Source organism: Anser cygnoides, chromosome 1, assembly GCF_040182565.1.
Source record: "Anser cygnoides isolate HZ-2024a breed goose chromosome 1, Taihu_goose_T2T_genome, whole genome shotgun sequence".
Classification (NCBI taxonomy): Eukaryota; Metazoa; Chordata; class Aves; order Anseriformes; family Anatidae; genus Anser; species Anser cygnoides.
In genome coordinates this window covers 86,391,756-86,415,177 of record NC_089873.1, presented here as the reverse complement: position 1 = coordinate 86,415,177, position 23,422 = coordinate 86,391,756, and the positions used below count along the sequence as shown (strand labels likewise).

General features: G+C 37.2%; 1 long non-coding RNA gene across 1 annotated transcript in view; it reads right to left on the bottom strand.

Annotated features, from left to right (window-relative positions):
• Positions 1 to 6,250: 6,250 nt before the first annotated feature.
• Positions 6,251 to 23,422, bottom strand: part of LOC106040103 (uncharacterized) — a 63,713-nt gene continuing 46,541 nt past the window's right edge. The window contains exon 3 of the long non-coding RNA XR_001209724.3: positions 6,251 to 6,338. This is a non-coding gene — a long non-coding RNA (uncharacterized lncRNA). The remainder of the gene's footprint in view (positions 6,339 to 23,422) is intronic.

Genomic DNA, 23,422 nt, shown 5'->3' with positions numbered 1-23,422 from the left:
AGTTTTTGGAGTGTTCTGCTAACTGGAATAAATGTGAAATGACCTTATTCTTCAACATAACCTTGCAAGAGGACTTTCCATTGAAATGGGACTCATTCTTGCTTCTGTACATAAAGTTCCAATGCAGGTTATTCCCCTGGGTCTCTCTCTAAGCTGCATTTCAGCTCTTATCTCTTGAAGAGCAGAGGACTGGAGTAGAATTACTCTCTATGAAATATCTGTATTTCTTCTGATTTTAAATAGTTCACAGATGCTCCCATTAATTGTCGTAGAAATGTCTCTAAGATTAACCTGCAGAAATGCAGTTTACACACATACATAAGGCTTCCCTTTACCAATAAAGTAAAATCAATACAATGTTGTGTCTTGTGCCATGTTAGCAGTTAACTAATGGGCACTTTGCTGACTAACTGCCTTAAGAGTGATCCTGCTTCTGTCTCTTTTCCTTCTCTCTGAGTTTTACCTTATTTCAATGTTGACTCCCTTTCTAAGCAGATTAAATTTAATCCTCTTCTCTTATTTGTGCTAGTGTGTGCATGAAAGACGACTGTAAACTGTTTCGCTCTGGTATCCCAGTTTCTTCCCTCCCTTTTTTTCCCTGTCAACTCTAGGCTTCTTCATAGTAGCATTGCCAATGGAGAGATCCAGGAATCTTTGCCACAGATACATTAGAAAGCAGAAAATTTGTGACCTTTGTGACCTTAACCAACAAATACGTATGCTTTTTAGACCTATTTCAATGCTAATTTCCAGGTTAGATATTAATGCTACTTAGCTTTTTTTTTTTTTGTCAGAGCAACAAAAAGATGCTCTAGTAGGAATTAAGAGACAGTTAAGGCTTCTATAAAGCTTTTTTTAAAAAAAAAGCTTCTATAGCTCCAGTCACAGAACTCATAACACTGGTGGTAGCCACCATACACAGAAAACATAACAGGTACAAAAATCAAACATCACACCACTTATTTACTTATTCCATAGCTGAGAACTCTGTAGATAATCTTTAGGTTTTTTTCCATGCTGTGCAGTAAGCAGTGTGTCCATTGACAGGCTCCAACATGGGACTAATAACTTACTGAATGCCAAAATATGAGATGTCTGTTTTTCAAGGTAAATTTGCTTCTGTGTAGACCTGTGAGTTCTCATCTACATCCCAAAGCCAGGATTTTGACATACTTGGGTGCTCAATAATAAACATATCCAAAATAAGTAATTGATGCCATTGTTTACTCAGTAAAAGTTTATGAATTCATTTCTCAGTGAGTAAATTAGCTATTCAGAGGCTTGTAAAGTATCTTTCCTCTATTCTGTGTAAGAGAACAAGCCAAGTAAATGAACAAACTAAGCAAGTTTCAGGCTGTGAGTGTGGAAGCATTCATGTTTGGATTGAAGAAAACATCTGGTTTTCAGACTTGGCCATTCAAATCAGGTAAGACTCACTAATCTGATTCAGAGTTAAAGGACTCTGAACAATCTCACTCCTCATACGCTTTTCTGAAGCACATCAGCAGTAGATACATGGGGTGGGTGCTGTTGCCACATCTACTGTCTTCCTTTTACTCATTAACAATGCTGTTCTCAAAATCCTTGGGCCAGCTCTCCACCTCTCTTTTCCTAGAAGGGATGGGGCAATCTTCTTTCACGTTCCTCCCAGTTCATCTTCTCTTCCCCCTACCCTCTTCTCTAGGAACCTTCCTAGAATTTTTGCTTCCACAGCCTCATCTCATACCTGGACTCCACATGACTTCTTCCTATCTCCCTTCCCCATTCCCTCTTCTGGAATCAAAATCGCAAAACAGAATTTCATTTGCACTCCTGAGAAATCTTGAACAAGTTCTTCAAGTGACAATGTAATGTAATATTCCAGTTCACAATATTCCTCAAAATGTAAGACAGTGGGAGACTGCCCACAGTATGTCCTCAATACACACTGCATATCTGAGAGGGAAAAAAAAAGGTATTATGTGGAGCTGTCAGATGTGCTTGATAATTTTTCAGTAATGACAAGACAGGAATATAACTTTGACAATATTTATCCTCTTTCTATCTTTTATCTTTTTATTTATTTATTAATGTACAATATGATGGGTAAGCAACAGAGGAGAAATGGCATTTTCGCTCTACTGAGTTTTTGAAAGAATCTGCAAAATGTTCAGGTTTCAACACGTTAGCTCCTGTGGGGGACCCCATCTGGAATCCCTCATGTTTATAGCAATCATAGAAATCTCTGTGAGTCTCACTTGCTGAATAATTTCCATATCCCTTTTCATTTAAAGCTTTTTTTTTTTTTTAAACAGACTCAAATTAAAAAAGAAATCAGCTGATTAGAATTCTAGATATTTTTCACTAGCTCCACTATGCATGAAAAAAAAGAGCAACACAAAATAGCAGTTAAAAGATACTCCATATATCTGATGAAAGACTTAGCATTGTGTTCAGAATTTGTGAACAGAATAATCATTGCAACTAGATTACAAACAAACTGGACTTCACAAATATCCAAAGATGATGACAATGCAAAAATTTTTCTGAATATCATATAAACCCTCTTAACAAACATCTCTAAAAGAGAAGGAAGAGGCCAAAATATTTAAACAGTGCATTTAGAGATATTCTAAGACATCCTTCAAAGACGCTGAGCCCTACTCATGGAAATACCACACCAACAATAACAAAAAAATCCAAATGACAAATAATACAAAAATGTAATAAAAACTAATAAATCCTTCCTCTAACATATTAGGCGCAAGAAGCCAACAAAAAGCCTGTATGGCCAATTAATGATAATGTTATAAAAAGTGCCCCCAGAGAAAAATGCAAGTACAGCAGAGAGATTTTATTATTATTATTTTTTTAACACCACTGTTCACTATGGAAAGAACTGGAGAGACTCCCATGCTGGAATCTTTCTGCCTGGGAGACTTGTCAGAGGAGTCAGAGGATCCTTCCAAAATTGAAATCATTGTCAAAAAAATATTGACACAAATGGACAAAATGAAGAGTAGGAGCTCAACAGGACCAGATGGTGCCCACCCAGGAGTTCCAAGGGAGCTCGAGGATGAAGGAGACAAACAATGATGTATAAATTCCTGCCTAAACTGAGCTGGTATCCAAAAATAAAAAATGTGGTGTCATTAAAATAAAATAAAAATGACAAAATAAAGGTAGGAAAGGATTCCTAAGGGGTTAGATGCAAAGCCTGATTCTTATTCCAGGCCAGTTAGTAAAAACCTTAATAAAAGACAGATTGAATGAAAACTAGGATAAGTGTGATCTATTGGAAAAAGAAAATGTGGCTGTTCAAAGGGAAGTGTAGCCTTGAAAATCTATTGGAGTTCTGGGTGTTGGATTTCAACAAGAAACTAGATACAGATCATCAGCTTGGTATAATCTACTTGGCCTCCACAAAGGTTTCAAAAAATTCTTTCACTAAAAGCTTTGTAAGAACTAGACTACCATACTCAAGAGAAAAAAAGCACACACACACACACACAGAGGCTAGATAATTCGCTAAATTATGGGGAAAAGAAGGTAGGTATAATATGACCAGGTCTCAAGCAATGAAAGAAAATAATCAGCAGAGTATCACTGGGACCCCTGCTGGTCTATATAGTCATAAATATAACCTCACAAAAGGGGTGAGCTGGCAAAGTTCGCTGAAAACACTGAGTTATTGAAGTAGGAAGGACAAGAGTCATGAAAAATTGCAGAAAGATCTTATGAAACTAAGAGCCTGAGTAATAAAATGTCAGATGTTCAATATAGGTAAAAATACAGTTAGTCAGATGGAAGAAACAATCTCAATTCCACTTTTAAAGTCATGGCTGCTGAACTGAGCATTACAGCTTCAGAGCATGATCTTTGGATTATGATCTACAGTTCCATGAATATGGTCGCTCAGTACTCAGTAGTAGTTGAAAAGGACTAAGTATATGTTAGAAACTATTGAAAAATTAATGGAGAATAAATTGGAAAACTTCATTATGGCATTATATAAATCCCTGGTACACCCATATCTTAAATGTTATTTCTTAATCTCAGAAGGAATAGAGTAGCATAAAATATGCACAGAGAAAATGAGAAGGAAACCAAAGGTGTAGGGCAGCTTTTGTACAAGAATCAACAAAGCTAACAATATCTGACATACAAAAGAAGCAACTGAGGGAAGAAATGAGAAAATTACAAAATCATAACTGTGGTATGAAAAATGCAGTTAGGGATGACCTGCTTAATTTCTCTTCTACAGTAGCAGAACTAGGGGACATTAAATTAAGATAGCAGGAGGCAGGCTCCACTCGAAAAAGGAACTGATTCTCTATCTGGGACACCCATGATGCTGTGGGATGCAGAATCTTACCTGGGCTCAAGTGGAGACAGAATAATACAAGATATCTTCTAAGACCTTGTTAGGTCTTGGATAACCTAAGCAAAGGGAAGTTAGGCTCAGTATATAAAAGTCCCTGAGATGAAAACAGTCAGATAATGGTAAAAATGTAGAAGGGAAGCATTCTATATGCTTACTCTAGTTTTACTCCTTCCTAAACATTCATGTGCAGATTTTGTAGGAGTCAGAATACAGCATCAGATAGATCTTTGGTCTGACCCACTGTGATCATCTTTGTGTGTTTATAGCTTTAAGACATAAGGCAAGTGCCACCTGCAACACATTAATATTTTCCCCTAAAGATCAAATATATCACTGATGAACACAAAGTTATTTGTAACTGCCTCTTACGTTCTTGGTACTGCGGTCTGTCTCATGTCCAGTGTTCAACCACATAGAGCACTGGACTCACCTGCTGTGATTAAGTTGATAATTCACTACCTTTTTGTCACATTTAGACCAGCAACTTTAATGACAGATCTTTGCATTTTTTTCCTAGCAGCAGGAGAAAATATAATCTTAATCTATTATTTTTGCATGGAACATGTCAGAACATTTTCCTTTGTTTTTGTTATATACTGCAATGGCCATTTAGTACACAACAAAAATAAAATACTAGAGACTATGGCTGAACTAGTTTCAAAAACAGTTGGACAAATAAAATATTTATATTGAATAGATTTCACATTGCAGAGCCTGGGATTTGGCAACAGACATTACAAATCATGAGCAATATAGAGGATACAGAATTTAATTAACATAGCTAAAGATGGAAAAGAAAGCACACTGATATATGTAATATGGCTCTCAGCTTCAATATTCAGCAATAAAATAACAAGCCAATGCTTCTAAACCAATCTGAAATGAGTAAAAAACAGAAGCAACATAGTTGGAAAGTTATATTTCAAAATGTAATTAGTGTCAGAATATTTCAGAACTCCTAAAAGCAAATAAGTCACCAAGTTCAATACAAAGGGAAGCACACATGACAAAGAAGTAATTTACAGAAGGAAACATACCTCATTATTTTTATTATTTAAATCTAATCATCATCAGATTAATTTAGAGAAAATGAAATGAAGGTAAAATACTACATCTTCATATTGCAAAAATAATTGGCGTCAAAGAAATTTTAATTTATTGGAAACAATCCCTTCTGTGCAATTAGAGAGAGAAAAAAACTATTATGTATATTAAATAGCATCTTTCGCTGTAAAATATAGCTCTCCAAAGATTAGCCATGATTTAAATTAGTGGCCAAAGAACATAATTTTCTATGTTCTATCTTCACGAAATTAAAGAAGACTCTGAAAAAGGCCTATGTGAGTATATTCAACAAGAAAACCCAACAGTAATTTATTTATAACTGCACATTAAGAGACCACTTGGACAAAGCTTCAGCATTTTGCACACCAAGATGTAACGTATTTTCAAAAAAAATAAAGTGCATGTTCCAACACAACTGCCGGGGGGATACTCACTTTATATCAGAATCCAAATATTTCCACAATGCTCCCACAAAGTCATAATGCTAAGCACTGCCAACATGTCATCTATATGACTGAGCAAGAGTACCACCTCCCTTTGGCTGTGACGTACAAAGCGGCCACACTACCAAGCTTATGCAGGCATCCAAACATGAAAACAGAGCACTGACACTTGCACACATGGCAATTTTCAGTGCTCCAAACTAACCTCCTCTGCAAAAATTTCAAAAACACTTCAAAAAAGTTGTTCAGAGATAGGAATGTTACTAACCGTTTTCTCTCAACTGCTACAGGTTGAACAGTCTGAAATAGAGAGAGGGAAATGTGCAGATACTCTGTGGCTGGTTCACAGGAAATTTTCTGTTTTCCTCTGAAACATGTCTGGTGATAGGAAGAGAGATCAAGAGACTTCCTTTCTTTCCAGCGAGGCAGGAAATGTGCCATTCTTGCATTGTCTTCTAGCTGTTTTCCTGCAACCAGGATGTACAGAAAAACGTTAATGTGTAAGTGTGAAAATAACAATATAAGCTTTGTATTGTTTTGCCCCTTCCAAATTCAGGCTCAGCTGGAGTTCTGTGCACAGTCAGACCAGTTGTTGTTTTATCCAAACCAGTTCATCCATCCCTAATCAAGATGCTAGCAACCAGCTGTGTTGATCCTCTTGTATTCAGCGCACAGCCTTTCTGTGCTTTGCAGAAAAAAGATCTCACTTTAGACTATGCTCAGTCAAGAGTGTTTTTTCCATCAACAATCCACAGGTGCAAGCTCTCCGGCTTTAGCTTTGCTCAGTATGAAAGCTAATTGCATAGCCCTTGGATGACCATTTAGACCTGCATCTCTTAACCTTTGCACTGCTGAGATTAAGCACTGTATTCAGCACTACAGTACAGAGCAGGGGCAAACTCACCTAATTACCCCTCTACACTTCCTCCTATAATGACATTTTTCAATGCACTGCTCCCACCTCAGCTCTCAGTCTCCAGTCTTCTCGCTAACTATTCTCCCCTACCTCCCCAAGATGAAGAAGGTATCTCTTACCAGTTCAAAGGTGTCATTGCATACTCCTTACATCCCTCTCTTCCTAAACCCTTGGGTGGCTTTCCATACCAGCTCCTGTCACAAGGTTTCAGTTACATTATCTAAAGAAAAGGCATTAGCAGCTAGGAAGATATATATGTCTATACGTCCAGCTATGTGATTATTTAAAGAGGTTCAGCATGCACAGCAGAAACACAGATCATGACAGGGCTGGCTGACAGCCATGCACCACAACATGTTCCAGGGTCCTAGTGATTTTGCTGTGCAGACATGATGTGCCTACCACGTACACATATCTGTATGTCTCTACTGTTAATCAGGATGCAAAAGGCAGACACGATTATGAAAACATTCCTCCTCTTCACCCTTCATCTAGGCATAGCTGAGGAGTCTAGATTTAACGGACTACCTGGAGTCATCTAACAGATTAAATTCCATCATGGATTATAAATCCCTTTGATGGGGGTATCAGGTTTTGCCTTGCTTTTGTGGGCATGCAGTCCTCTGAAGAAAAGGAAGATAAGTAGTTTTTAAACAACTACTAAAAGGATCCTTTTCAAGTTGGTGTCAGCAGGTATGACAACAAAAGGTGACTGTGCCCTTATCACCCTTTCAGTTACAAAATCAGGGGAAAAGGTTCACTATAAGGTCTTTGAAAGGAACAATGCCACATAAGTAAAAAAAAAAAAAAGTTTTTCATAGTTTTGTTGTAAAATTTGCTAAGTTCTAAGAAAGATTTTTTTTTTTTTAAGAAAATTCAACAAACAAAATGGTAACCAAAAAAGGAAATGTAGGATTTGTATGACTTATATATATATACACTGCACGTGAGAATCTAAATAACAGACTCAGTTCATCCCTGTCTTTCATTTTAATATTAACAAAATAAGTTATCAGATAACCCTGGCCCATGGAATTTTCTGATGAAGAACCTTCTCACAGATCTCACAGCATGGTAGGCTTTTTTTTTTTTTTTTTAATGAAATCCTGTGACAGTGTCAGCACAATGATGTATTACGTTAATGCAGTAAAGGTGGAAAGAGTGAGAAACCAGGCAACCACAAAGCTGACTTGGGGCTATAGACCCTTAGGCCCTCCAAAAGGGATAGGCTTTTTTTTTTTTTTTCCCCTCTTTTCTTTCTGCAGCATAACCTAGTGTAGTCCTACAGTTGGGTTTGATGTATGTGAACTTCATTTACATGTTTCAAGCATCCACAGCCCTTGAACAAGGGCTGCATCACATGCAGAATGGACAACTTCCACAAGGGTATGTTGGGGTATCCCCCAAGAAGGGGAAGCCCTTCTTGGAGCTTGGGCTCCTCCAGCAATTACACTGTAGTACACTGTAGTAAGGAATCATATCTCGTAAACTTCAGCCCCAAGTAACTGACGTGGTCCAGTTGTGACAGTGTTTGTTTTCTCCACCGTAATTTTTCAGACAGTGTCATACCCTATTTACTCATATTGTGGTAGCTTTTGAAAGACCTAACTTTAACAGTGTAAAATTGTCTTGGAACAGTAAAATATCAATTATTCAAGTAGTATATGTGGACGTGGTTTTGTAATAAAATGTACAAACATGTCCATTAAAATATTGACTCAATTTAAGTTTTAAATATTTAAAACAGTAGGTATACCACTAATATGTACTTATGAGCAGAAAGATGCAATTCAGCCCCAACCCATCCAAAATTAACATTATTAATTCCTTAGAACTTAGAATTGCCGTTTAACTAGTCACTTGATACCTATGTTTTGGGAATAGTTTTATTCCCATTTTTTTCTTTATTCTAAACTCTGATATCTCAGTCAGTTTAGCACTACACCAGTAGGTGGAGTAATGGTAAAGCAAATACCTGCTTCAGCTATTTGTATTTTTTGAACAGCTATTTTTAATATCTTTTGCCAAGATTTGCATAAACCAGAGTTTGATATGCCAGAAACACCTATACATATACATACGTTCACACACTTAAAAACACAGACATTAAAAGCTCATATTTAATACCTGAGACATGAAGTCCCTTTCTATCATTCTGTACAGTTCTCTTCAATTTCTACATACTAGGTACATACAGAATTATACATTATACATACAGAATTTTTAAATTGTGATAGTAGCCTGAAACCCTACATTCCCATCCATTTAAAAAGAACTGATCAATGCCTGAAGGGAAGTAAAGACTCTCTGGCAAGTTCCGCTTTGGTATTAAGGTCAGTTGAGATTTGAGAGACAGCTTTGGTTAATAGTGTCATGCCCCTGCCAACCTGCAGTTGTGTAGCATGCCCAAAGCCTTCAGTATATTGGATAGGAGCTGCATTAGTGAGACCTTTATCCTGTGTCAGGGTGGAGGGTGGCTGTTGTGAATGGATGCACTCATGTAAAGAGAAACTTTCTACGAATGCGGCAGTTACTTTTCCTCCTCTCTATTGCTGTCTGGACTCCAGATAGCACTAGCACCTTCAAAGTCATTCAGGCAGGCAACAAAACACAACCCCAACAAATGCATAACAGCCCAACATCACCACAGCAGCTTTGTCTCCAAAGGAAGCAATTCAAAATCCAAATTTAAGTCATTCCCATATGTGCTATCAAAATACAGAAACTTTATAAAATGAAGCAGATATGCACTGAAAGGAATATCGTTTGGGCTACAGCCTGTCATCTTTGTTCAGGCAAAATTCCCACCCAAGTCGCTAGCACTGTGTGTGTTTTGTTTTTTTCTTTTTCCTGATATAACAAACAGGCACAAACTATAGTCACTATAAGAAGAAGTCATTATAAGAAGAAAAATGATCAGTTATTAAAGGATTTATCGACTCCGCATTTAGATCAGGAGTGCAGTACATTTCTGTATAGATATCTCAGACTGATGCCTGAAGCATAATGAAGATAATATTTTCCTAATCAGTATAAATTTTGTAAGTAAGATGGCTGAAACTGAGCTTTGTTTGTGTGCAAAAAAAAGTCATGTTATCACCATCTTTCTTTAGCAATGAGATATGCAAGAAAAGCCATACAGGCAGGAGCTTCAGTTTGCTCCAAGTGATCATATTAAGTTGCCAACACCAACACAAAGAGGAAAAAGAGTGGACAAGGCCTCCTCTATTAAATTAATGTAGGTCTCATGAACTGTAAATATCAGTCTCAGTATATGCACTACTGAGTACGGTAAGATTATTTCCCAAATCACTATTTGTTCTAAGGAGCTATGTAGACATTAACAACATTGAAGAAACTCCTTCTCTCAACCAAATCCAAAATTTTAAGGAAACATTCATATACACCTGAAAATACTGAATCTGTACTACCTTCTTAGGGTTGTTCAAACTCAATTATTTTACTATGATTTTATTTGTGAATTACTTCTGATTCATTTGCTTTTTTTGTCCTTACAATATGCAGTATGTTCAGTAAATCAAAAATATCTACAATTTTTCCTCTGACAATACAAACATTGCAGTATGATCATCATCTACCTCCCTATTATTCTCTAGGAGAAAGGGGGGAAGCACAGAATAACAGATATTTCAAACTAACCACATATTTTCTGTCAGACAAAATATAGTCATATCCCTGAAAACAAACATAACCTCACCTTATACCAGAAAGAGTGAGCAAAAATGAATATAAAATATACCACAATCATTCAATAAAAAGAGCTGTGAGATTAACCGAGTCATGAATTAGCTTGATCTCAAGAGATCATGCTCATAATATCTGGCATGTTTTGACACACATGAAAAGGGTAAATGAGTTTTAAAGCCGAGAAAGAAAGGAACATTTTACCGAGCTGTTGCCTAATTAGGGCCGTATTCTTTGAGTTGTTATGCACCTTCTGAAACCCTTGCAGCCTCATCACCCATTCTTCATTTCAGGAGGAGTCATGGGCAGGGTGCAACTTTCACAAGCCGTGAGGGAGCTTGCAGCAACAGCCCCATTTGTTAATTGACTATACAGAATGCGAGGGCCCCCATAAAAGCTAAGAGAGCACAGGCAGGTGGAAGGCTGCAAAAGCAGGCTGCAGCAGAAGTAACCTTGTTGCACACGGTAGATAAGCCCTTTTTCTCAACCAGCAAAAAACACATCCTTGTCCAGACACCCCCTGCACTTCTCCTCACTGGTTAGTATGTTGGTTTTTTATTTCTCCTTGCTTCAATGCAATAAAAGGTATGACTGTCTGAGGGTTAAAAAAAAAAAAAAAAAAAAAAACACTTTTTTAAAGCAGCTGAGTGCATGAAATTCAGTTAATATCCAAGCCTTTTTTTTTTTTTTTTTTAAAAAAAAAAAAAAGGGAGGTGAGGGAGCAAACTGGTATCTCACACACACACACTTCTGTTGCTCCGCATCTCACACATCTGGCTGAAAAGGACCTACTACCTGAACTTCAGACTTGTCTTTCCCTAAGGAGACAAAAATTACTTTCTTCTTGAGTCTTGGTTTTCTTATTCAGGACCAAAACTGTTTCTGTAGAGGCTTCCTTCCTTAGGAGGATTTTAGATGGAACAGAAATTCCCCCAATTTTTTAAATGATTGCTTGCTGTTTTACAACAGTTACAGAACAAAAGCTTTCACAGATTGTTTGGGACAAGGGCATTCACCCTTCAGTTCGGTCTTCATTCTTGTCACAAGGAATCCCACCTACGGAAAAAAAATCCTGTAATATTCATAGAATCAACTCCACAGATTAGAAAAAGACAACGATAAAGCAGATCAATTTTGCACTTGTTCTGACAGTGACTAAACAGTTTTCAGATTAAGTGTTAGCTTGTCATTCACAGTTATCTGTGGTATAGGGTTGGGAAGTCTGACATGAAGGGTTAGTGGATGATTTAGTGTATGAATTTGCCCCTTTTGATATGTTTCCTGAGGTTTCTGAGTGTAGATAGCCCCCTTAGAATAAATCTTAGCTGATGCTGCCTAACAAGTCCCTTCCACTGCTGTTAGTTGTGTAAAACTGCATCCTATTTCTCTGTGTTATGGCTTGTAGCATTTTAAACATTACTCCGTGGGCTCAGAGCCATGGAGAAGAGAGAGTTTGGAAAGCAAAAGCAAAAAGGGAAGTGGGTCTTTGTTAGTTAGATTTGCTATAGGGCAGAAAACAAGGGCAAATCTGGGGAATCTTGACAGAAAACGAGAGAAGAAAAAGTAAAGTGGTGGCAGAAGGGCATGAATAGAAATCAGAGCACTTCTGAGAACTTTAACATACTACAGGTGAAATCCAATATTTAGCTGAAATATTTTGTTTTCTTAAGAGAACTATAAAACCAAACAGATATCTGCATACATTTGTTAGGTTTATAGACTAATTCAGGTTGGAAGTGACCTTGGGAGGTCATCTACTCCAACCTCCTGCTCAGAGCAGGATCAGCACTGAATCCAGACTAGAAGTATCTGTTCTCTATATACGTTTATGAACAGTCATGTAATGAATACTGTATCATCAATCAAGTGCCCTAGACTGAGGGGAAAAAGAAAACATTGCCTACTAAAATAGCTTGACATCCAAAAGGCAAAGAATATATCCAGCAGTAACTAACATAGGTATTAATTACACTATCACTTCAAAGCACAGCTTTCACATGTTTGCAGCAGCCTTGTTACAGCTTTGCCTTATCTGCATTAGCACTAAATCTCAAGTAACATGCAGGAAAATGAACTACGGTAATGCTTCAGTGGTAGGGGGAGTCAGAGAAAACCTAAAGCATGATGTGAAGAAAATGTCTTTAGAGAGTCTTCCTACATCTTCCATACAGAAGTACAAAACATGCTATAGCAAGAAATAAGATCCCCACAGAGTTCATGTAGATGAGAGTTCTAAAAATGTGTGCTAGGTACCAGAGGATTTGTTCATTATTAAACTTGTATTGTGTTTACCTGTGTAGTGCAAGATTGAAGACGACTTAATTGCATACTATGTCCTTGCCCTCTGACCTTCCTGTTAATTACATTTTGCTATAGTAAGAATTAGATGCACCATTTTCTCTTATTTCCCTAGGACTAAGACAGTTATTAATTCCTAATAAGCTTGCTTTTTCCATCTGCAGAAGGCTATATTTTCTTTTCATTGCATGCACAGTACTCCCAGAAGCTTTTAATTTGCATATATTGAAGATTACTTCACACATTTAACAATTCCAAAGTAAACTTGCTTAGAGCCACTGTGTGGCTGTGCTCTGAGGTTTAATCTTTGCTTGGTCTGTAATCATAACACCCACAGAAGTTACCAAGATGAGGAGGATATCTACAGATAGATAGATGTGCATGTGTATGAGGAGCATGGCGGTCTGGTAGCTTCACTGAGGTTCATTCTTCAAAGTAGTAAATAAAAAGACCAGTTTTGAATACACTTCCTACTCCCTCTTCTATGGAGCTGTTCTTGTTATGTCACATGGCTTAGCTTCCAGAAAGATGAGGTTCTTTACTGAATCAGTGGAGATTTTTTTTTTTTTAAATCTTTGGGAACAATTCTTTTTATTTCAGATGGTATATTAATTGAAATTATATTCTACTCCCACCCTCACCTAGTAGCTTAATAGTCATCACATTGCACAAATTATTTTTAATACCTTGAAAAATTCATCAAGTGAATAAAAGATCCTGACATAAGTCATAAGATTTTTTTCCTCAAATATGTAGTTAATAAAAAAGGACTCTAGAATATTAAGGTCTACTTTTTAAGCCACCTTTCTTCCTATTTTAAAGAAAGGCCTTTCTGCTTATTTTCACCAAATTTAGACGCTAAGCTCTGACCCAAGATAATCATTAAACCAGAGGATTTTAACATGCATGAGAAGGAGACTTTCAGAACCAGAGTTGATTTCTTTGTTAAGTTAGTGAGAACAGAAGGCAGTAGTTAAGCCTCTTCTCAGATTTCAAGTAGGGTAAAGGCTACCATTTAAGAGGACATCTATCCTCTTAGAAGGAGAAGGTATTGCCTGTGGTGGCAGAGGAAGCATTGTGCCCTGCTGGTGCATGCAAGAGTGCTGGAAGGGCTAAAAACCCATTGATGCCACAAACACAGCTCTATTTCTCTGGACTGTCAAGCATGAAGAACATAACCTGTCTTCCTCCAAGTTCGTAGCAGATCTCCAATGCTGGGATATACAGCTAGCCTTGTGCCCACGTGTTCCATCTCCTTACCATAATGAGCCAGAATCATCAGGCTCCTCTGTTGACAAGACAACTTTCTCACTCCTGTTTCAACTTCTCCCACTTTCCTATTCTAAAGTCATGGAAATCGAAGGAATTGATTGGCACGATAGCTTACAGTTTTGCTATCCAGCGGAAGACTGTAAGAAGATGGATTTAAGGTTAGGGATAATTTCTCTTTTGTGGTTATACTTGCAAACAGTAACAAGTAAAAGATCCACTTGTTCTCCTACAAACATTTTCTCCAAGCCTTTCCCAGCACAGAAAGTCACTAACACAGTTTCCAGCCCTCCAGTTTTGCATGGAAAATGGCTTGTGGTCAGACAGATCATTATGCTGCGCATGCTAATTGGGAAGGAGTCAGTAGACACCTGAGATTATTTTGTTGGACAGGAAACAACCAGAGTGATCAGGGTGTGCTCCAACACAGCACACCGGCATAACCTTGGAGAAGGATTTCTGTAAACAGCTAAACAGAAAAAGACCAGGAATGTGCCTCATCCAGGTCCCCCATGCACCTGCAGCCCCTTGGCTCTGGAGAGGCCTTTTTGTTAGGGCCCCTGCTCTGAGCTGGGCCTGACCAGATACTGCAATGCCTAGGGCCTATGGCAGTGCCTGGGGATGGCTGGGCTGTGGCCGTCACCTGTCACCATCCCCAGCCTGGCCCACCTCGCTGGAGACTCCAGGACAGAGCTGATCATTAGGGAGGCTCCACACTGCCCTGCAGCCCAAGGATTTCTGTCACCCCCATCCCCATGGCCCCACTGTGGTGCTTCTAGCAGTCACGATCCATGCACTGTTCAAACTCACCATATCTCAAAGCCATTTACGAAATTAACAGCATCTTGAATTTAAGCCAGGTCCACACTTGGCAGACTTGTAATAGGTAATTCCCCTCCCCCCCCCCCCTTTTTTTTAAAAAGATAAAAGTTGTTTCCCTTTACAGTTAAATCTGGTTTTACACACAGTGTAAATATCTAAACCTGCATTCACTTATTTGCAAGGTATTATCTACTTATCTCACATTTCCAGTGATGACTACAATGTTCAGAAATCAATGGAATTCTCCACAGATGAACATAAATAGGTCATTAAGAAAAATAACATCAAAAGTAATCAAGGTGCTCTGGATTTACCATTTCTACTAGACTGGTGTGTAAAGTTATCCTTTCCAAGAAGTCATGGGCAAATACAACAGAAAACAGCTCATTCTCCTCAAAACAATGTGCTCTCAGCACATGCTGGACTTGAACTCTATTGGGATTGAACATATGTTTAAGTGCTGTTTTATGTAAACTGGCACCCTTGGTAGCTCTCAAAGTTTCACGTATATGTAAATTCTCTGCCTGTATAGAGCAGAAGTGGTTGGAAGACTAAAACCAAAAAAAATCTGATTTTTCTCTTTTTGTATTTAACAGCAGAAAAACCCAAACTCCATTTAAATATAACCAAATCTTTAATCAACAATCATTTAGTTGGCTGATTTTGACATTGCTATGAAAATATTTCTAAAACTCATTTTAGTAAAGAATCATCCATATTGAAGATTATTTTTCCAACTTCTTTAAATGACCCTATCTTACCATAAAAGATTGATTAACCAAAACCCAGTCTGGTAAGATCCCAGATATAGACCAGCAATGTTCCAAGTTCCTGTAGGAGAGTTAATGCCTGATTCCAACTAGCAGCAAAAATAAATTATTAGCAAGTGTTGGCAGTGAAAAGTTTTTAGATGCATAGGAAGAGATGATACAAAAAGTAATAATTCCCCAGTTTTTTTTTTTTTTTTTTTTTTTTTTACAGAGGTTACTGAGTAAAATAAACTCTAATAAAGGACTCATTTTCTTCACTGAAAACTGTTTTCCAGAAAGTTTCAAAGGATGTATAGTTTTTCATTTAAATCTATGGCTTGACAATAAATAGAAAAATCATTCTACAAGGCATTTTAAAATACCTGACAGACGTACAAGGATTTTTAGCCCTATTTGACTGCTGTATGCATTTTCCACATTGTAGAGGAATTCCACATATAACAACCTGATGTGAAAGGATCTTGAGAATTAATTAAATCCTTGGCCTTTCTACTAAGACTGCCAGTTACTGTCTGATGTACTAATCATATTCTTATATGCAATTGAAGGACTTCACTATTGTTTTCTACTAAAACAAATTTATGCATAGTTAATCAAACCAGGTGAATTATGAGCAAATTGTTTAGTTTATGCTGCCATTGACAGTGATCTCTGAAAGCTTAGATTCAACAAATTCTGAATCTGAGACGTTTCATCACTGACAATCAAGATGAAGCTAGCAGTTCAAATAGGCAAGATAATAAAGTTTGGTATTTGGTACAGCAGCATAGCAATTAATGAACAAACAAACATACCATACCATTATCATCTATTCCCTCTGGACTCTTTCTTTTAGTATGGGATTGTCTTTTTGGAATTCATTTATGGGTGGTATAATCAACTTTACAGCTGGAGGCCTCTACACCATTTTAAGAATTGCATAATGTAACCAAAATTGTCTTTACCTTTGGCATTCACTGCACACAGTCTTAAATCTAAACAGGGTTGTTAAAGATTAAATGGAAAACAAAAGGTCTTTTAAAGCCAGATAAGCTAAATTATTACAAATTATACATGTCCCAGTTCAAAATCATTAATGGCTCTCAGAGTAAGAGATTAAAAGACAAAAATAACCTAATTAGAAAGGATTTACAGTGGGGAGTTGAATTATTTGCACTCAGAGCACGACAGGATTGGATCTGAAGCACAAGACATTTAATACATTGGCAATAATGATGATAAGCAGAAATGTTAACTAGTATAGCTCTGCCATAAACCAGTCACATTTGTGTGAAAAATTGAAGAAAACAACTCAGATACAGTATCTTGTTATCTGAAAATGTATCCCACTTGGCGTTATCTGAACAAAAGGATTGGTTAATTATGAGCTTTTAGATATTGCTTTCAAGGTACCTGTAACATATAAAACAGTGAATTTCAACAGCAATTCAAAACTAAAGCATGTATACTTATAAACAACCCTCACATTACATTTGTGGAGGGAATACAGCATACAAGGTAGCTGTACTACTGGGGTTGGATGGTTTCTTAGCCATCAGCAGGGAAGCTGCAAAATAATTTAAACTGAACTGAGCACTCACGGGTAAATTCAGTTTTCACTTACCCATGTGTAATGCCAGTGATTTACATTCAAGAAACTGTGGGTAGAATTTAGTCTCAAGAAAACAGCTTGTGTTAGTGCCATAACCTCTGTTTTACAGGGAGTAAAACATTTGGCCCAGAGGAGAAATACACCTCTTGTAAGCCAGGTAAGCAAATGGGTACAAACCTGCTCAAGAAATTACCAGCATAAATCAGAAGTTATTTCATTTCTATTTAAAGGAAACTAACACCGTATGAAATAGCAGACTCATTGGTTCTGATGCTGGTCTTACAGAGGGATTTTTGGATTGCATGAGTGACCCATGTCTGTCTGCTTCATTCAAATTCGATTTGCAATTTACTTATTAGATGCTCATAGTTGGAATCTAAAGAATTTATTGCCATAGATTGCTGTAAAGATGAAATTCTCTAGTAATTTGCTTCATCCAAGCATATAAGCTGTAAGGAAATATTGCATTTAAAAATAATCTTACACATTAAAGTGCTATAGTGAAACACAAAACAAACTTTTGCTTCATAATAGGATTCTCCATAACACTATCATCAGCCTACCAGTACTGTCCTTGCCTAGAAATTACTTAAACACAACACTTTTTAAAAGGAAAATCTTGTGTAGTAGATAATCATATCTTCAATATTGATGCATTATCAATGCTGAAAATGTGTTTAGGAATACATTCTTAAATTTAGTGCAAGACTGCTTACATTACTAGTGGTGCCTATGCTTTTACCATTATCACTCAGTTCTGCATTTTCATAGGTTCAGTGAGTCATCTGCAGACTAACTTATGCCAAGTTCTGCGTAATGTTAAGGGAATAAAAGGCTTAGAAGCAAGACTAAAGAAGCTCAATGTACTCTTCACCCCTGCCTATAGCCAACTGGCAGAATAACTTACTGGTCAGAGGACAGCCAAGCCACATTAAATTTATTGTGTATTTTTATTGCTAGACCTAGTCAGAAGGCATTCTATGAAGATGATGTCAGTTGCTTTATCTAAGTGAAGCCCCATTAGGAATGGGTAACAGAAATATCCCTGTAGGCACACTTCCCCTTGCTAGCATATTGCATAAAATTCCAACCCCGAATTTAGTTGGTATCTCTGTGTTTATCATGTTAACTACAGGTGAAATGCTTATCTAAATATGCTAGCACCTTATTTCCTCTGGTTAGAAAATAAATGTAAAAAGTTAAAATCGTTCTCTAGTTTTTCCCTTACTGATAATCTGTGCAAGCATGACTCTACTGTCACAAGAATTTCATGCAACTGTAAATGGTGCTGTGAACATGTGATTTTTCCCAAGTCTTACCTGATTCACAGTCAAGGCTTTAGATACTAACACAAGGAATGAGTCAGGAAGCCATTGTACACACAAGCAGGAGTGCAAGTGTTCTAAACACGTGTTAAGATTCAAGCCAGTTTGAAAACAGTAAAAAAAATCTAAAAATAGTGCACTTTTTTGTTTTAGAAAACATTTGGCCAGAAAGCAGATTTGTTCAGATAGAATGTCCACTTGAACAGCCATAATGTTAATAAAAATAAAATGATTTCATTGGTATTGCTGGGCTCACTACAGCTTCATAAAAATTGAAAATACATCAGTCCTACTAGACAAATAACTAGGATATTTTCAAGTTACTGTAAGAAGGGACCCCCAACTGACTCTGTAACAATAGTTTTAATACTTGTATCAACATGTTCAACTGACAACTGAACTCAAGGTAAACGTAAGCAAAATCTGCATTTCAAATTCAAAAACAAAATTCACAAAAAGAAGCATAAAATTTCAGCCTTAGAGGCTAAGTAGATGTGTATTCTCCTGCTAAGTTTCTTTCCCAAGCCAATGGCATACCTTGCTTTCAAACTTCAAGTACAAATAATATAGTTTTTAACTAATTCAAATCATAACCATCTAGATCCTGACAAGTGAGGAAGCACCTATTTTTCTTGTTTAGTCTATCCTAAAGTCATAATATTTCCATTTGAGGGAGATGCATCATCTGTGGAGACCATCTAGTTCATCACTCAAGAACATGAGTCTTTCCATTTTCACTCATTAAAATACATATTCTCACGCATGCCAAGGAATGCATTTCTGTAACAAATCTACCATCGGGAATCCTGTGCTACTAAAATGGTCATTTGTCCTCTGTTAAAAAATTATCTTTGTACCTGCAGAGAAACACAATTGAAAAGGTTTTTGCATTTGTAACTGATGCAACCCAACGTGCTTCACCATATAGACCGTGGAAAATGGTTTCATCTGACAAAGGGGGCTCCAGCTTGCCAGACCAACTGGCTCATTCAGCACATGGATCCGATCCCTGTACAACTGGGGGTGGGGAGGGAGTTCTGGCTGGGAGGGAACCAAGGCAGCTTCTGCCTAGGACAGCACAGAGGGGACACACTTCATCTCACTAGCTTCCTTGCTCAGCAAGGTAGACCAGCCTGAGCAGATCTATAGGAGCTTGCAGGTACTGGAGGTGTCTAGCTTAATACCTTTACCTTGCAGACCACTCACTTGGGTGCCTGCAGAGCAAAAGTTCTCTGAAGATTATTATGTTTTTCAGGATGGCTGTTATTTTTCTATTCCAGTCGTTGATACTTAAATGATAATTAAATTTGAGACAAATCACTTCAAGACTAAAGAAGGAAGCTATATATCACTTTTATTCAATACAATAAATACAATTAAAAGGAACTATTGCTGTCTCTCTTAGTTTTCCCTCATATATATCAGCCGTCATTCCTTGAGCTTTAAAGTGCTTGAATAATAAACCTGCACAGAATTGAATTACTTCAGTAGCAAGTTGATTAGTTCCCACATCCAATAAAATGTCTGTGGTACCTCATATTTGGCATTTAATGTTGTAATTAATAAGTCTTGATCATGTGCCTCTTACAGCCACAGGTCACTGACAGTGACATTCCCTTTCTCAGCAGGAATTTGAGCCTCCAAGACATTTTCCTAAGACACTTTCAATTATGATAAATTGTCAGATTTGCTTCAGTCATTTTGAAAACTACTTCATGTATATCTTTCCCAAGTAAAAGCAGCACCAAGATCTAAAGAAACACTTTTTTTCTTTATGCAAATCATGTTTTGGGGAGCATTTCAGATTTTTTAGGATCATTACAGATTCCCAGATGAAAGTCATGCTTTAGAAATGAACTGATCTCAGGAACATATCTTTCCAACTTAATCTAGCATTTCCAGTAGAGGGCCAGATACCAAATGGCTTGAAATCTGTGTAGCCCCACTGATCTAAATGGGGACACACTCAATTTATTCTACACAGGGATTTGTCCCTTTAAATTAAAAGGCTTAAAAGGCAATGTTACAAAAGCATTTATACTCCTTTACTTTTTAACAAAGTATGTGAGACGTGGGTTGGGGTTTTTCCCTCTTTTTTTTTTTTAACACCTTAATTTATTAAATATCAGGATCTTATTTGCTCTGTTTTGTGAGTCCTAGCTAAAGTTCTGGTAAGTGAGATTTTCTATAGTCCTGTCGATAATACATAGGACACAGAACTGTGGAACAAGTAGAGGCATTTTTGTGACTTATTACCTAAAAACATGAGATCTAATCTAGACAAAAGGTTGAAAAAGAATGGAAAACCAAAAAGTAACAATGCCATGAAGACAATATTACAATAGCTGCTTCTTTGACACCCACAGGACAGGTACAGTGGCTTTCCTATTTGCAATGTTTCAAACTTCACCCTGAATGCAGTTTTAGAATAACGTGCCTGTACATTAAAGATTTTTAAATGCTGAAGATAAACTAGCGCTACTAAATTCTAATTAGCAGCAAGAGTGAACAACTGCAATAAAAAAAACGGGAGAAAGCATTACATCTAACCTGTCTGATACAATATGCTAAGTGGAGAGACAGAAGGAGAAGGGGGGAGTGGTAGCAGAGGAAAGCAAACATTTTTAATGTTTGCTTCCCTTGCTTGCAACTTTGTTCAGTTAGAGTCTGATCAAGAAACGTTGCCTCTGAGTTTAAGTCAAACAGTTGACAATTATCAACCTGGCAGCACATTCAACATTTACAGACCCACCTTGCAATTCATGTATGTAACACTGCCAAGCCTGGCATTCAGACATCACAGCTTAGACTCCAAGATATTATTCATTTTAAGAAGTAACATAGTTTGGGCCCTTTTCATTTCTGTCCTAGCTTTCTTTTAGTCTTCAGGGAGTGCTTTTACAAGGTTTTCTTTCTTTACAACCACAAGGACTAGAAGCTTATTTCAGCTAAAACTGAAATTTTTATACAGTCATGGGTCTGCAAGAGCTGGAAGGTTAAGATAAAATAAAATATGAAATATCATGAGACCTGCTGTTACTGCAATAAACAGTCAGAACTTATAGGAAAGTATGACACAACATAAAATAGTCATATTCCCTCAAAAAGAAGAATCCCCCAAGCTTCAGAAAGACATTATTAGTCTTCTAAGTTTTGCAGACTAAAACCTTATGATAGAGAGATTAGTGCTTTGCCCAAAATCATAGAGTCAATAAAAAACAAAAAAGACTTGGAACTAAAGGTCTTCAGGTTTATCACCTACTGACTGGGAGTGAAAATGCTGTCTCAAGCTCTCAGCCTTTTGCTTCAGACATGGAGTCAATATTCCCTGAAGAAATAATATCTGTTACTTCTTTTAGGAGGTAGCAGTTGGTACAGGAGATAGCACACACTGAGAAATGGCAAGTGAGGAAATACAGAGTTTTACAGAAGAAAATGAGGTGCTGCACCCCAACACAGTTTCAAGGCACCTTCACACACCTCTTCCTCTTTATGTCAAGATCATGTAGCAGAGCATGGTGCGAAGACTTTCCGGTTAGCACCCACTGATGTCAGTAACCGCAGACGGCACAAGCCAAGGCAGGATTATAACACCTCAAGTTCAACTGCAATTAATTAATGCCATGGACACCGTACCCAAGTGAGGAAACATAGCTATACTGCTTCTGGACACTAGTTTGGAGACACAGTAACCTCAACTCTTCTGACTTTGGAGTTAGCTCATGTAGAGCCAGTTCTGACAGAACAGGTACATCCTCAGTGCTGTATCTCAGAAGACACTAAAATTTAACACGGGGGCATGCGTATCGCAACTACAGTGGTTCATGCATTTTTTGAACAGGCAGTAAAATGTATTTTAGACCAAAAGTGTCACCACAGTTTTTTCACACTTGTAGTACATACAAAACAGATGCAAGTGCATCTTTTGCTGGTCTCAGAAACTCTGCTTTATTAAAAATAGTATACAGAAAAGTTTGTTTTCCTATTGTTCTCGAGGGAAAAAAATTTACTTGTTGAGAGGGCTTAAGATGTCCTCCCACCACCTCCAGATTTCATAGCATGTTTGCCATTGCTGCAGAGAGGTAGTCATTGTATTTTATAGAAGTGAGCACATATTCATTTAGCAAGATTTTTTTTTTTTTTTAAAGAAAATCAGTTTCAGCTGCTGAAAGACTTCTGAAATAATTATATTTGTATTACACATTAGTAAGATTCAGAAAATTTGTAGCAGACAAACCAAACGTCTCCTTGGAAACAAGTTAAGAACATGGACACCAACATTAAACAATTCTGGAGAAATTAAAACAATAACATTTAGAAGGACAGTTACTAAAATTATTAAAAAGGGAATGGGTAACATCATAGACTGGATGCAATATATACAGAACATAAAGAGATACAAGGCAAATGAAGGAAAGAACAATAGGATTGAGAACATTCACTATAATAGCAGAAAAACAGCAAGAAGCTGTTTAGCAAGAAGCTAAATCTCCTTTGCCATCATAATTCTTTTAGGTGAACCTGACTTATGCTAACATCTCACAGTTCTAATCTGAGGCAATTGAACCTGAAGGTGCTTATTGTTTTAAAGAATTGTTATCCTTTGGCTTTATTACACAGAATCACTTAGGTTGGAAAAGACCCATAAAGTCAAGCCCAACCATCACCTAACTACCAAGTCCACTACGCTGCTTTCTGATCTGTATAATTCTTAATAAACTCATATGATAATCTGAGTTAATATCTCCTGTTTCTACTACGCAGACCCTGGTAAATCATTTTTTCATGTCATGTTATAAACTGCACGAAACAAGGAAAACAAAATAAACACAAGCTCCTGTTCTACCTAAACCAG